Source organism: Aedes albopictus, chromosome 2, assembly GCF_035046485.1.
Source record: "Aedes albopictus strain Foshan chromosome 2, AalbF5, whole genome shotgun sequence".
In the NCBI taxonomy this organism is placed as follows: Eukaryota; Metazoa; Arthropoda; class Insecta; order Diptera; family Culicidae; genus Aedes; species Aedes albopictus.
This window is the reverse complement of record NC_085137.1, coordinates 424,951,120-424,963,387: the sequence shown is the minus strand read 5'-3', so window position 1 is coordinate 424,963,387 and position 12,268 is coordinate 424,951,120.

Sequence of the window (12,268 nt, the reverse complement as noted above, 5' to 3'; positions counted from 1 at the left end):
AGATTTATCTGGTTACGTCGTTCTTTCTGAAATGCTCTAAACTAGAGGGTCTTGTTTCCCGGACTGAAAAAAATCCCGGGATTCGGGATTTTTATTTCCCAAATGAAAAAAATCAAAATTTCACAAAAACGATACAAAATAGTAATGGAAGAATTTCTAAAACATGTTTCATCAAATTCGATCAACTGGAAATCCTTGGTTTTGAAATTAAATACATTTTACAAAGACATTTGATTGTTTAAGGTCAATTGGAAACATTAAAGGGTACAAGAAAATTCAAGTAAAGTACTCATCTTGGGCTTTTCTACCATATTTATCCGATCGAAGTTTTTGACAGAACTGATATTTCTAGAGAAATGCCTTATAATTTACCATAAGACATGACTGAGTTCTAAGTGGAATTTCAAGAAAAGTTTCCATTGGATTCGTTTCTAATATAGTTAATAGAAGAAATAAAAAATGAAGGTTTAATAGAATTCCTGCATCAATTATTAAATTGACCCATAGTGTCTCTACTTATGTTATTTTTGGGAATAAATTTGAGAACTTTTCTGACAGAGAAGAGTGTTTTCAAAATTTAAAAAGGCAATCTCTTAAGATTTTTTGTAAGCATTTTGATTTTTTTTATTGAAAATGTGTGAAGCTATTTAATTATATTCCTGAAAAAAAATGGATTTTTTGGTGACTATAGCAAGGAAACTGTAGTAGAAAATCCAGAGAAATTCAAGGCCTGACTCTCAACAAACTTCTTGTGAAATTGATATGTACCTTTTAAGAAAAATCTTCCTTTAGCATTTTTTTTCAGATGCTTCTTTGTGGTTTTCCCAACAATTCTTATATTTTTATTCCCAACAATTCTTATACTTATGGTATTAGGACAGGTCAAACTGTGCATTTCAGCTTTTTCACTTATACTTCTAAAAATATTCATCAGTATGCTGAATTATCTTGAATTATCTCTAAAATATTCAAACGAGTTTCAGAGAAAATTTTACCTGGACTTTAGAAGAAATTGTCTCAATTAATTTATCGGAAATATTTTTACGACATCGTCAAAAATATCCCAGAGCGCCCTGCAAAACTTATGAAATCGATTTCTCATTTTCCTGAGTTATATTCCTCTGAAAATTCTACGTATTTTCCCATAATTTAATCGGAAATCCGTCAAGTATTTGCTCAGATCAGTTGAATATTACATATCAATGAAGTATTCTTAATGGATTACTCCAGAAATATCTAAAAAAAATTATGGAAAATCTGCTATAAATCCTAAAAATACTGCCATAGAATATTCTAGTAATAACTTAAAATAAATCCTAAGATTCCATATTTTAATATTATGACTGTTGATTTTCATATAATTGTAATGTAACGCCAACCCAGACAACCAGTAATCGTATATGATGTTGCATAAGATGATGAAGTGGTGGCCATATGCGTGCATGCCTCCATTTAGGCGCATGTAAAATCTACGTATATCGCTTCCACTTTAACATCTTATACGATAACTGGTTGAATGGGAAATGAATGAAAAATGAATGTATGCATATTCTGCCAAAAAATCATTTGTGTAATTACAAGGGTTTTCATCAAAAGCTTGATTTCCGTAGAACAAAAATACACTAGATCTGCCAGATAGCGTAGAATTGGATGAAAAAAATGGCAACATTGATAAAGAAGATTTGAAGTCGCATGTTACGTTTTATTATAATACTATTGCCATTTTTTTAGTTTTCGGGAAATCCCGGGATTTTCGGAAGAATATCCCGGGATTCGGGATTTATCAGTTCCCGGGATATCCCGGGATTTTTGTCCCGGGAAATCCCGGGCAAGACCCTCTACTCTAAACGCATTGTCGATTATCACATCTGTGATGTTCGTCTTGCTAACATGCCTGTTCATGTGAACTCACATGTCTCCCAATTTGGGATGTCCACAGTGACTTTTTTACATAAAGTTGTATACGTTTTCAAGAAAGCACTCGCTCAAACGTAGTTTTTGCTTGGGTGATTTCTTGAATATTGAGGATGCTTTTGATGGCGTGCCTTTCTATGTCATATTGAAAGTCGCATGACGTCGCAAGCTACCTCCAATGAGCTATAGGCTCTTTTTACGCTTATGCGTTTTACAGTGTCCTTTTCAGGGCACTGATTAACCCCGTTGTGGTATGAGCTATGAGCTCTCGTTGCGCTTATGCGTTCATTCCCTTTTCTAGGGCACCCCTTCCTATTTCATCACCTTTCCCTTTCCCAATTCCCATCCCTTGTCCCATTCTCCCTCAGGTAAATGATGAAATAGGCTCATATGTATGGCGATGGCACAAATGTCCCAAATGGAGGATAACGTGCCTCTGGAGCCGGCCTTCTGATACCTGATACCTGATTGTAGGCATAATTTTATCGATACTGAATCTGAATCTCTACCAAATGAGTCAGTGGAGTCCGTTCTTGGGGATGAAAGTCTGCGTGGAGAATCCAGTAAACCAGGTCCAGCGGAATTTATTCTTGGGGAAGGATCTTTCGCTCAACGTGATGAAGAAACTCTCACAGCAAGGATTGCAGTACATCCATCAGCCAGAGGAGAATCAATAGATTGAGCATGTAGCTCCAGTATCGGCCGCTTCCGCATTCCACAATCAACAACACATCGTTAGTGAAGTTAGATCAGCAAGTTCCTCATATTTGGATTCACTTCCACAAAAATTTTTACCAAGCAACAATCTTCGTCCGGAAGATCTTTCATCGATGCTGCCAACATTCTCCGGTCTTCATCAAGAGGATGCAAATCATTTTTTTTGAAAACATTATTCAACACGAAACAAGCACTCAATGTAGAAAATGGTACTATTCAAGCTTCTCAAAGGAAAAGCACTGTCCTGGTTACACTCAGATGTTGGAGAGCTACGATGAATTGACTGCAAACTTACACGATACTTTCACAACCAAGATCAGCGTATATCAATTAAGGAATCAATTTTCGAGACGGACATGGTCGGGACGAAAACCTTTTGAAGAGTGCTTACAATCGAAACGCTTGCTGGCACATAAACTAAACTTACCGGAGAAAGAGCTGATTGAATATTTGGTGGAAGGAATTGAAGATCAGATGCTTCGGAATCAAGCCAGAATTCGAAATTTTCAAACTGTTAGCGAGGTGATGCAAGCATTCCGTTTGATGAGATTGGATCCAACACTGGAGAAAAATAAACTGAAGGTTTGCTTTTCCTGTAACCGGCCTGGACATTTTGCCGTGGATTGTACAGTTCAGTTCAACAGACCGGATATCAAAAACGAGAGAGGAAAGTTAAAGCACCAAGACCAAAATCAAATGACGAAACCTAAAACACTTTAGAGGACAACCGACGGTACCATGGACAAAGTAATTGTGACGGATTGAAAAAGTTTAGATTAATGAACAATTGTACATATTTAAAAGCTCTTTTCGACACAGGAAGTCCGATCTCACTGATACGCCGAGGATTGATCAATGCAAATGATATTAAAAAAATCAATAATAACAAAATTTTTCGGGGTACCGGTGGGAAGCGACTTAAAATTTTAGGTTTATTCACCAACAAAATTTCTCTATAAAATGTTACTTTCAGTGTTGATTTCTATGTAGTTCCGGATAATGTTTTGAATCTTATCGACGCAATCATTGGACGAGATATCATCATGCAACCCCATATTCGAACAGTAATTCAAAATTATATTAAAATTTTCTCAATTGATTCTGATAATTTGAAAAATGAAGACCTTGAACAAAGGTATTTGATGATAATTTATATAATATCAACTCCGATAATCTTGAAAATATTAAAATAGGCAACATTTCAAAAGATCATTTGGCAAAGTTTTCAGAAATTTTTCTTTCTACGTACTAGCGTTGGGCAATTTTAAATCGATGTTCGAAACATCGATGCTTTTGTTTCGATTAATCGATTTTTCGAATCGATGTTGAAGCCCTACAAAATCATCCGAATCGATTTTTTACATTCGATTTTTCTTTCGATTCAAAAATATTAAATTTTTATTTTTCTTCAGAATGCATTGTCTCAACGTTATATGAATGTTCGACACAGAGTCGTAAAATCATTGGCGTAGTTAGGATTTTCTTCTTGAGGGGGGCCAGGAGTGGGGGGCTGACTTGAGATGAGCGCTCGATATGTGAATATGCAAATAGGCATTGCAGTTTTGAGGAATCAAAATGACTGTTTAAGATTTGTTTCTAGTTTCGTAAACCATATGAGTATGAGCAATTCCTCCATGAATTTTTCCATAGCTTGCTGCAGTGATTCCATCTTGAATTCCTCCAGAGATTCTTCTAGGCAGGGATTCCACCAGTCATTTCTTTAGGATTTTGACCTGGAATATCTTTAAAGGATCCTCCAGTGATGGTTCGAGAGCTGTTTTCGAGGTTTGTTTCAGGAATTTCTCCAGAGATCCTTTAAGGTATTTCTGCAGGTATTCGTTCAGAGATTCCTTCAGGATTTTCTCTGGAATTTCAACGATTCAGTAGTTCCATCTGGGATTTCTTCAGAAACTCCTCCTAGAATTCCCTCAGAAATTGATCCTTGGATTCCTCCAGAAATTCCTTCAGGATTCCTCTGGGAATTCCTGCAAGGATTCCTCTAAAAGTTCTTAGGATTCGTCCGGGAATTCCTTTAGCAATTTCTCTAGAGATTCCTCTTGGGATTCTTCCAGAGATTCCTACAGCTATTCCTCTGTCTAGAGATACCAAAAGGAATTCCTCAAGAGATTCCTCCAGGAATTCTTCCTGAAAGTTTCACCATACTATACATTGCATTGTGAATCCCTGAAGAATTTCCTTGAAGAACTACAATAGGCATTTTTAGGAGGAATTCCTGGAGGAATCTTGTTGTGCTGAAAGAATTAATTTTCGACAAGTTTTAGTGTAGTTATGATTTTCCAAGTTCGAAAATAGTTGAAAAACACTAAATTGATTTGTTGCACCTCTTAATTTCAATGGATTTGGCTGAAATTTTGACCAGCTACTTCTTTTAGGATGCCAATCAAAATATGGGGGTGGACTTGAGAATCAGAGAACATTTTTGAAATTTTTCCCAGCAATTCCTGCATGAATTCCTTATGAGATTCTTCTAGGATTTTCTTATGGATTTCTTCAGGAATCTTCCAGGGATTTCCTTAGAAATTCCCCCAGGAATTCCTTCCGGTATTTATCCAGTAATTATTCCAGGCATTCCTCCAGAATTTCATCCAGGCATTTCTCCAGGGACTTTCCGGGAATTCCATCAAGAATTTCTCCAGGGATTACTCCAGATATTTCTTCAGGAATTCCTCCAAGAATTCCTCTACGAATTGTTCCAGGAATTCCTTCAGCAATTCCTTCGGAAACTCCTTCAGCAATTCCTCCAGTAATTTCCCCAGGAAATCCTCCATGGATTCCTTCAGAAATTCTTTCTGGAATTTCTTCAGCAATTCCACTAGGGATTTTTCCAGGGATTCCTCCGAGATTTTTTTCAGGGTTTTCTCCAGGAATTCCCCTGGGAACCCCTCCATGAATTTCTTCAAAAATTTCTTCAGGGATACCTCTTAGGATTCTTCCAGACATTCCTCCAGAAATTTCTCCGACGATTGCTCCAGAAGTTCCTCAAAGAGTTCCTCCAGAAATAGTTCTCGGCGAATTCCTCTAGGAAGTTCTTCTGAAATTTCTCAAGGGATTCCTCCCAGAGTTCCTTCAGAGATTCCTCCAGGGATTCCAAAATATGCTCTAGGCATTCATGCAAGAATTTCTCCAGGGAGTCTCCCGGAAAATTCTCCTGGAATACCTCCAGAAATTTCTTTAGGATTTCCTCCACGCATTCATCCAGGAATTCCTCCAGAGACGGTTCGATGAACAATCTCAATTTTATTTAGACAAATACTCCATTGTACTCCATGCTGCAAACGGATCATTTTACGGTTTTGCAACATTTTAGATATGTAATATCGAATCGATGTGAAAACATCGATTCAAAGCATTCGATTAAATCGGTGAATCGATTCTGCTGGTGAAAATCGAATCGATTCACAAAAATCGATGTCTCAGTCAAACTTGCCCAATGCTACTACGTACCTTAATTTTGCTAAACCATTACATCCAAAAACACATTATGAGCTGGTTATAAGTTAAAAGAGAGGAGATTCTTTCCATAACAAGCCTCGAAGGTTGTCATTCGATCAAAAACGTAAGGTTGATGAAAAAATTAAAGAGCTTCTAGATGCGGGCATCATAATGGAAAGTAATTCACCTTTTGTTAGCCCAATTGTTTTATTCCCTAAGAAAAATGATGAAATGAGATTTTGTGTAGACTACAGGAAGTTGAATGAAGATGACAATTTTCCGCTTCCAGTCATAGAGGATTTATTTGATAATCTTCAGGACAAGCAATATTTTTCAATTCTTGACCTTAAATCTGGTTTTCACCAAATCAAAATTTCTCCGGAATGCACGAAATATACGTCTTTTGTAACCCCAAGTGGTCAGTTTGAGTATGCAATGCTCCTGCTGTATTCAACGTTATATAAATAAAATTTTCGAAAAACCCATAAAATAAGGGAAGTTATGTGTATATTTGGATGATATATTAACAGCATCAAAAACAATTGCAGAACATTTTGAAGTTTTGCAACAAATGTTTGAAATATTGAGTGAAAATTTATTGGAATTTAATTTGGAGAAATGTAAATTCTTGTTTAATCAAATCGATTATTATTGTTGATTGTATAAACAATAAGGGTCGAAAACCGAATACATAGCTCCCATATCGAAACAGTTAAAAATTTTCCCATTCCTCAAAAGTCAAAAGATATTCATAGGTTTTTAGGATTAATGAGTTATTTTAGAAAATTGATTCAAAATTTTGCAGTGATTGCCAGACCTTTATATAATTTACTACAAAAAGATGCCGCATTATATATTTAATGAAGAAGAAAGTAATGCTTTTAACCTTTTGAAACAAAAACTGATTACAGCTCCTATTCTCGCAATTTTTGATCCGCTTGCAGAAACTGAACTGCATTGTGACGTCAGTTCATTTGGATTTGGGCAATATTATTGCAGAAACAATCAGTTAATAAATTTCATCCTGTCAGCTTCTTTAGTAAAAATCGGATGAATACTTCACAGCTTAGAAACCTTAGCAGTCATTCATGCTACCAAAAGATTTCATGTATATTTAGCTGGAAAAAGTTTCCAAATTTTTACTGATTGTAACGCGTTGGTTCAAACCTTAACCCTCTAGGTCAGCGAGGTGTGCGCAAGCTAATGCACGAAGAAGGATAAAGAGAATGAAAATAAACACAAAAATAAATAGATGGGCTTTGTTCTTGGAGAGTTATAACTTTGATTTAGAATATAGGAAGGAGGAGAAAATAAAGCATGTTGACGCGCTTAGCCGACTTCATATGAGTGAAAAAAGTAATAAGCAAAAGGAGAAAGTAACAGAAAATATAATTGGATTGCTAAATGATTCTCAGATAGAGAGTAATATTATAATTGCTCAAGAACTAGACTTAAAATTAAAAATTTTAAAACAATATTTAGAAACCTTCCAAATATTGTGTTACTTGATGGAGTTTTGTTTAGGAAAGATAATCGCAAAAACTTATAAGTTGTTCCCAAAAAAATGATTGATTTTCTTTTTAAACTGTGTTAGAGATTAAAAAGAACTTTTGGTTTCCACGTATGAGAAAATTTGTTTAAGAAGCATGTTAAAAATTGTTTGATTTGTACTTTCTACAATCCAATAGGTAAAAGAAGGGTTTTTGAAAATAGTGGAAAAAGGAAACATTCCTTTTAATACTTTGCAAATAGATCATTATGATCCGATCAAAATTCAGCAGAATTGCAAATTCAAATATAGTTAATTATAACCGATGCGTTTACCAAATTTACAAAAATGCTACCTACTAAAACAACTAATTCTGATGAAGTGTTACACCATTTAGGCAGTTACATAAATTTCTATAGCAAACCAGTAAAAATTATCACTGATTTACATCCAGAAAAATCGAAGATTACTTGAAAACTAATTATATTCAACATGTGAGAACAGTAATTCGTACTCCACAAGCAAATGGACTTTTAAGTTCATTCGAGAAATTTCTTGTAAAATTTGTGGCGCAATCTCAGGATTCGTTTTTGCAATGGCTTCAAATAGAATTTTCAGTGAAATAACCGATTCGATCTTTGGAGGAATTGTTGGTTTATAACTGTGGTAATGACCTAATTGGATTAAGATTAATACCACACGCGCTGCGGCAGTCGCCAAGATTAATTACCACGCCGAACGCCGCGGCTCAACATCGAGCAGTAGCGCAACGTAGAAGTGGCTCAACACTACGCGCAGCATGTTTTTTCCCTATGGTGAAAAATTTTCTGAGAATTTTTTCCTCAATTTATTTTTATTGGATTGCTGCTTTCACTAAATAAAAGTTTGTTCTACGATGCATAATTTTTGAGATATGATTTTTTGAAGTTTGGGGTGTTTTACAAAATTTTGAAAAATCGTGAAATTTCATATTGTGTTTTCCGGAAAAATAGTCCACTATGATTTTTTTGAATTCCATATATGATCATATATCCACGACCTCTAGCACTCGTGAATTTTTCATGAAAATCGGAGACCCTTCGGCCCAAAGTGTTCGGTAAAAAAAAAACCCTATAGAAACCCGACTATAATGGTTCTCGAGAGTCATCCGACCGGTCCAAGAAGACATGGTGCGCAGAAAGCTAGGTGAGTCGATCAAGTGGAGGACGATCTGCGGACCCTTCGCAGAGTGCGGAACTGGAGACTTACAGCCATGAACCGAGTAAAATGGAGACGGCTACTATTATGTACAGCAGAGGCCATCCAGGCCTTAGTCTGACCGGTAAAATAAGGTAAGGAATTATGCATAGTTTAATATCACTTATGTTATGTAGTACCTCAAACATTAACAGAAGCCTGACTGAAGTTTCAATTTAGTCATATTCTAAGTAATTTTGCGCCAGTTACTCGGTGAGCAATATTGAAAGGTTTTCAGCAGACAATATCTAAATGTTCTATCGACTTGTAGTTTGATTTATGTTTCGTAACGTGTTTTCCGTTTTGGCTCACCACATTTTAAAAACTGGTATCGAGATCTCATCTCACGAACAGGGAAATCCCAACTTTAAATGAAACATGACTGAGTTCTACTTCCTACATTCTGACACGAGGCATCGCACACTAACACACACACACACATCGCGTTCCAACTGCCGCCGATGGGTGGGAAACGGGTGGCCAATTTTCCGTACATTCATTCATCCAGCTCCAGACTGTGTGCAAGGTCTCTCCCGTTGTCTCCTCTATAGCTACTACTAGGTTTTGAATAAATTTTCATTTTTCAGCTTGGTATGTGTGCGGATGGGCTGGCTGGAAGGTAGAGCGATCGTTAGTCCCACCGCGAGGTGATGCTGCTCGTCGTCGGTGTTTGGCGATGGCGAGGGGTTGAGGCACGCACGCTATTTTGTGGGTAATGTAATTATTTGAAGTTTATTAATATTGAAGTGATGAGGTTAGAATACGATGGAAAGAGAGGGGAATATTCGTGGACGTTTGACGAGTGAGCGAAATAGGATGAATCGCACGAATATGGCTGGAAAAGTAACAAGCAAATTGAAGAGTAGCTGATTCAAGCGAGAGAGGATGCTGCAAGATGAACATGAAAACAAGTAGAGCGACCGACGGATCCGTTGATGGTTTAAATGTATGCTGATGAAGTTGTTTGGGGATGTGGTTAAAAGTTTAATTTTGTGATGATAAACGTTCATTGAAATTATGCTCGGTTGATGTGTTTTTTTTTCTCGGTTTTTATATAATGAACTAGTCAGGAGCACAATGAACAAAAGCATATTACAAACAGGCAACGAAATAATTTAAATTTAATAAGTTTAATTAATTAAATTAATTAGTTCAAAAAGTGCGGTTTGTGATGAACAGAGAGTGGTTTTGGTTGAAGAATTGGATGAACTGGGTATGCTAACCACGCTGGATGATTGAAAAATAGAACTGCTGAACATCTGAATGTTTTACATAGTAATATTTGCCTGGAGATAAATAGTCGAATCAATCAAAACATATTTAAACCAAGCTTGCTATTTGATGAAAACATTCGCGAAATGATGCGATTTGCTTTCGACAACGAATACGTTTTCACCCATCCTCGCTTTATTCAATCAACCTCCCATACGAGTACACACGAACGGACTCAACACTGATCAGCATAGTTGACTCTTCCTTTTTGCCGTTGAGCCGTTGCGTTCTAGCCAAGCATCTCTTTTCATCGCTTTCGATGCTTTTCGACAGCTTATCGCGAAGCATCGTTGGCTGGAAGCTTTATTAGTATGGTATCGGTACATGCGAATGTTGCTTCTGTGTGCGTGTCGAGCGTTCATGCCGTAGCTTCGCAAACCAACCTATTCGGTATGGTTCGGCTGTTCGGGCGAGCGTGTGACGGCCCAGTCAGATGTGTGCAAAATCGTTTGTGATTTACATGGCCGGGGTTCTGCTAAACCGAACTAAGCGCCAAAAAGTTTATTCCGAGATAATTAAGCTTCAAGTTCAACCACTCAGAAATAAACAACAGCTAAGATTATTTGAAACTTTTTCGCACACATGTAACTTACAAGCCTTTATTAACCATCAGAGATGAAGAAAACATGTAAATTATTTAAAATCATTGATATAATACCATTTAATTTCTAAGTACTTTGCACTCAGTTCACTCTGGCTGAACAAAAACATTGGAATATGGTTTATAGTTCAGTGTGGCTGACTGTGTTTCTTTGTTTCAGAGAAAACCAGTCGGAATGTTATAAAAAAATCTCGATTTTTCAGTGTCTATGAAGTTGAAATCGATATCACTCACAATCCTTTGGGGCTGTCCATTAATTACGTAAGGGTTTATGGGGGGAGGGGGGGTTTGAGAAATCTTACGCGCCATACAAAAATATTTGGGTTCTCATACAAAAAATCTTACAAGGGGGGGTGGGGGTGTCAGAAAATCGCGAAAATTTCCTTACGTAATTAATGGACAGCCCCTTTACATGAATCAGAGAGGACGCGTAGTATGGTAGCATAAAGGTCTCAAAATAGTGTGAAATGTAAACGGCGGAAGCCCTCCCAGCTCAGCCCTTCCCATCTATGTTTTTTTTTATAGGCGGTGCATGTGCAGGCATAGAACAAGAGTGATTATGTCAAATGATGTCCTTGCATGTCCTGAGGTCCTGAGATGTGAAAATGGAGCAATTTGTGTACTTCAAATTAATACTGGTCGAAGAAAACCATGAAAATGATCTGCCAAAGTGAACTAAGACAAAAAAAAAATCGAAAATAATAAAGAGATTCGAACTTGGGTCTTTTAAGTGATAACCAAGCACGTTACCTCTAGGTCATTTTACTTAGCTGAAGGTCAGTTGTTAAGTCTGAATCAAGTTCTAAACATTCTTCTCTAGCATGGTTTTCGTGAAAACGCCATTTTTCGATCAGCCAAAGCGAACCAAGTGTTTGATTTTTTTCAAGCTTTATTATTCTTATTATCCTTGTTGTTCAATGACGGCTCCTGGGTTAAATAATCAGTATGAGGTGTATAAACATAACGCATGTATTCAAAGCCAGTTCATCTTTGTATTGTTGGGAATAAATTGATTTTTAAATGCAGTGGATTTGGTTCGGTCTGGCTGACTGTGATTTGGAAAAATGGCGATCAACGCCATCGAAATCCAAATCGATCCTCCAACACCCGTATTTTTGATTACGTGTTAAATTCTCTCACAGATTGTTACTATGAGTCGGTTAGAAGTTAGAAATCTGACAGCGATGAGGAAAACTTGAAATGTTCATCATTTGGACCAAAGCTAAAATATTTCGCTGATTCTATGGAATGGTTTACAGTTCACTCTGGTTGGATGCAATTTTATTTTTTGTATGTTCTGCCAAACAGAAATTTTGAATTTACTCCACGAACAGCTGTCAGAATTACTGGATTTTTACACGAAAAGAAGATCATCATATTCTTCATCTAATGGTTAAGAAAACTCAATTTTTCAAAAAATGGTCTTTGGTTCGGTTTAGCAGAACCCCGACCACATCATGTTCGTTTTGCCACCTCTTTGCTGCTGGTCATCGCTGATCAGTGCACAGTTCAATCGCACGCGATAAATATACAGTTGATGAGTTGTGATGAGCACTAGTGAGGTGATCATTTGCATCATTGATTTA